The 7,215-nt window shown below is 34.7% G+C and overlaps 1 pseudogene; it reads left to right on the forward strand.

The window, feature by feature from the left end:
* The first annotated feature begins 714 nt into the window (after window positions 1-714).
* Window positions 715-1,481, forward strand: LOC110314644 (annotated as a pseudogene).
* Window positions 1,482-7,215: the final 5,734 nt, after the last annotated feature.

Consider the following 7,215-nt stretch of genomic DNA (forward strand, 5'->3'; position numbering starts at 1 on the left):
TGTACTTACATATAATAAATAAATAAATAAACCTTAAAAAAAAAAAAAAAAGGAGAGGTTCCTCAGCAGAGGCAAATTACCTCAGGGCTTAAGAAATGTGTCTCTGAGTATGTTATTCTGAGCTGTAGAGAATCAACTGTTTATTTCCCTATGAATTTGTTTATTTATTTACATATTTATTTATTTATTTAGATTGAGTTTCTCTGTGTGTAGCTTTGGCTGTCATGAAACTCACTCTGTATACCACGCTGGCTTTGATCTCACAAAGCTCTGTCTACCTCTGCCTCTTAAGTGCTGGGATTAAAGGCCTGGGTCACCACCACCTCTTACTAACTTTTTTTTTGGTTATTATTTTGGATTTTTTTTTGAGACAGGGTTTTTCTGTATAACCCTGGATGTCCTAGAACTTACTTTGTAGATCAGGCTATCCTCGAACCCAGAAATCTGTCTGCCTCTGCCTCCCAAGTGCTGGGGTTATAGGTGTGGGTCACTACCACCTCCTATTAACTTATTATGATAAAATTAACTTTAGAAGCCCAAAACTGTTTAGCATAGACTTCTTCACCTGCTCAGAAGTTCTCTCAGAGAAGAGCTTTGGTCCAGCATTCTCCCCCATCCCACACCCATTGCCCTACAGGAACTCATATATATGAGGCAAGAGCATTGTGTCTGGTTTAAACAGGCAAGATCTTCAAACCCAGGCAATGGGCAAGTATGAAGCCTGAACACAGAATGATAGCCACAAGACAGTAGAACAGGGGTGCTATGGTCTACCTCACCAGGTCTACAGCCATGAAGAAGACGATGCCTCTGAAGAGGCTGAGCATGCCATCCCTCAAGAAGAAGAGGAGGCGGAATCCTTCTTCCCAGGCCCTGAGGAATATTGTTGGGTGAAGAATTTCTCACAGTTGGAAGGGAGGCAATGGGCCTGTCACCAATGGAAGGCCATCATTTTAGGTCAACTGCTAATAAACCCTTCTCTGTATTTGGTGAAATATGTCGGAGTTGACTGCATCTACAGACATGAGCTCTACAGTGATGAGAGGATTTCAAAGCTTAAGGTCTTGCCTAACAAAGAAGTATTACCTCAGGTGAAAGACACCCACATTGCCAGTGCCCTGGTTGGCAGAGTGGTAAAACACAAATTTGAGGGCAAAAATGGCTCTGAGGAAAACTGGAAGGGGTGGGTGCTAGCCCAGGTGCCAATTATGGATTACATCACCTACAAGAAGGATCCAGCCCTCTATGTCTATCAGCTCCTTGATGACTACACAGAAGGTATCCTTCACATCATTCCAGAGATTCCTCCTGCAGAGGTGAGATCAGACGATGATAGCGATGTCTTAATAGGTAAATGTGTGCAGTACACCAGAGACAATGGTTCCAAAAAGATAGGCAAAGTTGTTTACCAAGTTCAACCCAAGCTTTCCATGTACTTTATCAAGTTCAATGGTGATATCCATATGTATGTGTATAATTAGGAGAAATTGAAAATCACAAAGAACAGGGAAGTAAACTTATAGGTTTGGAAAAAAAAGGTTTATTTTCCAGTGTGTTGGATACCTAAGGGTCTTTAACATCCCCAGTATCTTTGCCAATAAAATTTGTTTTGCTTTAAAAATTAAAACGTGACATGGCATGCTATGAGTGAACACTTTGGTGGAAGAGACGTGCTATGGTGGAAGGAATATCAAAGGAAGACGAAAGCTCCAATTCAGGCTGTGAACAGTACATACATCTAATGTCACACAAGCTAAAATGAACAGGACTTAGCTTCTCTGGTCTGCAGGGAGAGCAAGGAATTGGAGATGGGACTTGCAGGAGCAGGGATNGCAGCAAAAGATGGNTGTTTAGGAAGCAGGGGAGAAGGACAAGACATAGGTAGACTCTCTGGTGTGAAGTCTGAGGGAGAAACATAAAGTTGGGGAAAGAGTGACAGATAAAAGGAATGTGGCCTTGGAACACAAGGTGAACCCCCCAAAATGATCCAAACAAACTCAGAAATCAGAGAAAATGGGGTTTCATTTGACAAATGAAACCTACCTAGTGAACCTTGTCTCACTTTTTAAGATTTATTATTTTACTTTTATGGGTGGGGGTAGGGCATGTGCTTGGGAGTATAGGTGACCACAGACATATGAGTTGTCAGGTCCCCTGGAGCTGGTGTTAAAGGTGATTGTGAGCCATTGGACATGATTTTAAGGAACCAAAGCCAGTCTTTTTTGAGTGCAAAAGTGCTCTTGACTACTGAGTTATCTCTCTAGGCCCATGAAGTCATCTTTTAAAGAAATTCAATATTCACATGCAGAGAAGAGACCAGGATGAAGGTAAGAAAGATCAAATTGATGGCGATCTTGAAAAAGACTAAAGGACACATAGAGGAGTAGAGGACACTTAGTCTATGTTTAGTGTTTTTTTTTTTTTTTTTTCATTTTTTTTTAAAGGCTGTGTTAGTGGTTTGAGGTCTGGGATTTTTTTTTTTTTGACTTTAGATTTTATTTTTAGTTTTTTACTGTTTTTATAGGGTTTTGTGTGTGTGTGTGTGTGTGTGTGTGTGTGTGTGTGTGTTCTTGAGTATTTTCTCTAAATTTTAGTGTTTTATTTTTGGGGTTTTAGAGTTTTAGGGTTTCCAGGCCATGCTTGCCCATGACTTTAATCCTAACACTTGAGAGGCAGAGGTATTGGATTTCTGAGTTCGAGGCCAGCCTGGTCTACATTGTGAGTTCCAGGACAGTCAGGGAAACACAGAGAAACCCAGTCTCCAAAAATAAAGAATGCTTTAGGTAATTTTTGTGTTTTGTTTATTTATCCTTAGAAATTTAGACTTTTTTAAAAACTGTTTTGTGAGGTTTTTATGAATGTTTGAGAGTTTTTTTGCTTTGATTTTCAAGATTTTAGTATATGTTTAGTGTTTTTCTGGTTTCTTTAAGAATATTCGGTTGCGTTAGTGAGTTTGTGGATTGTTTTTAGGCTTTAGGTTTTATTTTTAGTTTTTTACTGTTTTTATAGGGTATTTTGGTGTTCTTGAGTTTTTTTTTTAATTCTAGTGTTTACATTTTGAGGTTTTAGTGTTTTAAGGTTCCAGGCAGTGGAGTTTGACCCAGCCTGGTCTACAGAGTGAGTTCCAGGACAGCCAGGGGTACACAAAGAAACCAAGTCTGGAAAAATAAAAACAAACAAACAAACAACGAAAAACAAAACATATTTTAGTGGAGCCCACAGTTAAGAGACTTTTAATTCTAAAAAGATTTTGGATTTTAAAAGATATTGAATATTCTAAAGGAGTGAATTATTAATATGCAAAGACTGTGGGACTTTAAATTTGTTTAGATCTTGGGGTGAAAAAGAAAGTAAGGGTTGAGGCTTACTAGTGATGTGGTTGTGTCACGCTGACAAGGGCTCAAATGTACTGGCTAGTTTTGTATCAACTTGACACAGGCTGGAGCTATCAAAGAGAAAGGAGCTTCAATTGGGGAAATGCTTCTATGAGATCTAGCTCTAAGGCATTTTCTCAATTAGTGACTAATGGGGGAGGGCTACACCCTAAAATTCTTAAAAACCCAAAAAAACGATATTTCTATTTATTTATTTATTATTTATATATTTATGTATAATTTATTATTTTTATATTTATTTAATTATTTGTTTTTTGATACTGGGTTTCTCTGTGTATCTCTGATAGTCCTGGTGTTCCCTCTGTAGACCAGGTTTGCCTTGAACTCAAAAATCCACTGCCTCTTCCTCCTAAGTGCTGGGATTAAAGGCATGGGCTACCACTGCCTGGCAACTTTAAAACTCTTAAACCTCACAAATAAAACCCTGAAATTAAGAACAAATTACTCAAGAACACTAATATAATCCCTAAAATAACAGCAAAATCCTATAAATAAAACCTAAAGCCAAAAAAAAAAAAAAAAAACCCTCTAAATCACTGGTATAAAATCCTTACAAAACCCTTTTAAAAAACTCTAAATTTCTAAAAATAAATAAACAAAACACAAACATTTCCCTAAAACACTTTTTAAAATTTTTTTCCTGCACTGGGTTTCTCTGTGTATACCTGACTATCCTGGTACTTGCTCTGTAGACCAGGCTGGCCTCCAACTCAGAAATCTACTACTTCTGCCTCCCAAGTGCTGGGATTAAAGGCATTAGCCACCACGGCCTTGAAACACTAAAAACTCTAAAACCCCAAATATACAACACTAGTATTTAAAAAAAAACTAAAGAACACTAAAAAAAAAAAAAACCCTATAAAAACATTAAAAATCTAAAACTAAAACATAAAGCCTAAAAAAAAACCCAAATCACTAACACACCCTAAAGTCCTAAAATCACCCCCAAACACTAAATATATACTAAAACCCTGAAAACCAAAAACTATCTAAAACACTCTTCTAAAACCCTATAAAACCATTTAAAAAGAAAACCCTAAAATTCTAAAAATAAATATACAAAACACAAAACTTTCCCTAAAACACTTTATTTTATTTTTATTTTATTTTTTATTTTTTCAAGACTGGGTTTCTCTGTGTATCCCTGACTATCCTGGTACTCACTCTGTAGACCAGGCTGGCCTCAAACTTAGAATTCCACTACCTCTGCCTCCCAAGTGCTGGGATTATAGGCATGGGCCACCTCTGCCTGGAAACCTTAAAACTCTAAAATCCCCAAAATAAAACACTAACATTAAAAAAAAAAAACTCAAGAACACTTTAAAACCACTATAAAAACATTAAAATCCTCAAAATAAAAGCTAAAACCTAAAAAATAAAGCCCAAGTCAATAACACAACCAAAAATCCTTAAGAAACCCAGAAAACACACGAAACAAAGACTAACATTCTAAAAACCAAAAAAACAAAACAAAACAAAACAAAAGAAAAAGAAAAACAGAAAGAAAAACTCTAAAACACACTCATAAACCCTGCAAAACCCTTTATAAAAAATCTTAAATACTAAAAATAAATATACAAAACACAAAAATTTCCAAAAATAGGGGTATTTGTTTCCATGTTTTCGGGATTTTTTTTCGAGACTGGTTTTCTCTGTGCATCCCTGTATGTCCTAGAGCCCACTCTGTATACCAGACTTGCCTTGAACTCAAAAATCTACTACCTCTTCCTCCCAAGTGCTGGGATTAAAGGCATTAGCCACCACTGCCTGGAAACCCTAAAGTTCTAAAACTCCAAAAATAAAACACTAAAATTAAAAAAAAACATAAACAGATTAAAAACTAAAAATAAAACATAAAGCCTAAAAAATAAACCGCAAAATCACTAACACTCCCTAAAATCTTTCAAAAACTCAGATTAAACACTAAACATAGAGTAAAACACTGAAAACTAAAAAAAAAAAATCTAAAACACTCTTCTAAAAATCCTACAAAACCCTTTAAAATAAAAAACCCTAAAATTCTAAAAATAATATACAAAACACAAAAATTTCCTTAAAATACTTTATTTATTTATTTATTTATTTATTTATTTATTTATTTATTTATTTATTTATTTCAAAACTCAGTTTCTCGGTGTATCCTTGACTGTCCTGGTACTCACTCTGTAGACCAGGCAGCCTTCGAACTCAGAAATCGACTACCTCTGCCTCTCAAGTGCTGGGATTAAAGGCATGGGCCACCACTGCCAGGAAACCAAAAAACTCTAAAACCCCAATAATAAAACATTAAATTTTAAAAAAGTACACAAGAACACTAAAACAAACCCTATAAAAACAGTAAAAAACTAAAACTGAAACCTAAAACCTAAAGCCTAAAAAAACCAAAAACCTCAAATCACTAAAACACCTTAAAATTCTTTAAAAAAAAAAACAAAAAACAAAAAACCAGTAAACATACACTAAAACCCAGAAAACCAAAAAAAAAAAAAACCAAAAACATCTTCTAATAACCTTACAAAATCATACCAGAAAAACCCTGCTTGTGGACGTTGTACATCGTGGTGCGCACTAGGCTCCGCACCACGATGTACAACGTCCACAAGCAGACAAAAAACAAAAAACCAGTAAACATACACTAAAACCCAGAAAACCAAAAAAAAAAAAAACCAAAAAAAAAAAAAACCTAAAACATTCTTCTAAAAGCCTTACAAAACCCCACTCAAAAAAAAAACCCTCTAAATTCTAAAAATAAATAAACCAAACACAAAAAACTCCCTAAAATTTCATCTATTTATTTATTTGAAATTTTTGAGACTGGGTTTCACTGTGTATCCCTTACTGTCCTGCAATTCACTCTGTAGACCAGGGTAGCTTGGAACTCAGAAATCCACTACCTTTGCCTCTGAAGTGCTGGGATTTAAGGCATGGGCCACCGTTGCCTAAAACACCTAAAACTCTAAAACCCCAAAAATAAAACAATAAAAATTTAAAAGTATACTCAAGAAAACTAAAAAAAAAAAAACTATAAAAACAGTAAAAACCTAAAAATAAAACCTAAAGCCTAAATATGAAAAAAAAACCAAAATCATTAACACATGCTAAAATCAATATAAAACCTAGAAAAAACAGTAAATATAAACTAAAACCCTGAAAACCAAAGAAAAATCTAAAACACTCTAAAATTTTAAAAATAAATAAACAAAACACAAAAATTTCCCTAAAACACATTTTTAAAAAAATTTTTGAGACTGGGTTTCTATGTGTATTGGCTGTCCTGATCCTAACTCTATAGACCAGGCTGGGTTCAACCTAAAAAACCCACTACCTCTGTCTACCAAGTACTGGGCTTAAAGGCATGGGTCACCATTGCCTGGAAACCCTAAAACTCTTAAGCCCCAAAAATAAACCACTAAAATTTAGAAAAAATAATCAAGAAGACAAAAAAACCTATAAAAACAGTAAAAAACTGAAAATAAAATCTAAAGCTTAAATAAATAAATAAATAAATAACCAAAATCACTAACACATCCTAAAATCCTTAAAAAACAAAACAAAACAAAACAAACCCAGAAAAAACACTAAACATACATTAAAATCTTGAAAATAAAAAAAAATTCTCAAACACTCTAATGAAAACCTTACAAAACCCCTTTAAAAAACTCTAATTTTCAAAAGATAAATAAGATAAATAAACAAAACACAAAAATTTCCCTAAAACAATTTCTTTCTTACTTCTTTTTTTTTGTTGTTGTTGTTGATTTATTTCCACACTGGGTTTCTCTGTACATCCCTGACTATCCTGGTACTCGCTCTGTAGACC

Source organism: Mus pahari, unplaced genomic scaffold (assembly GCF_900095145.1).
Source record: "Mus pahari unplaced genomic scaffold, PAHARI_EIJ_v1.1 scaffold_7630_1, whole genome shotgun sequence".
NCBI lineage: Eukaryota > Metazoa > Chordata > Mammalia > Rodentia > Muridae > Mus > Mus pahari.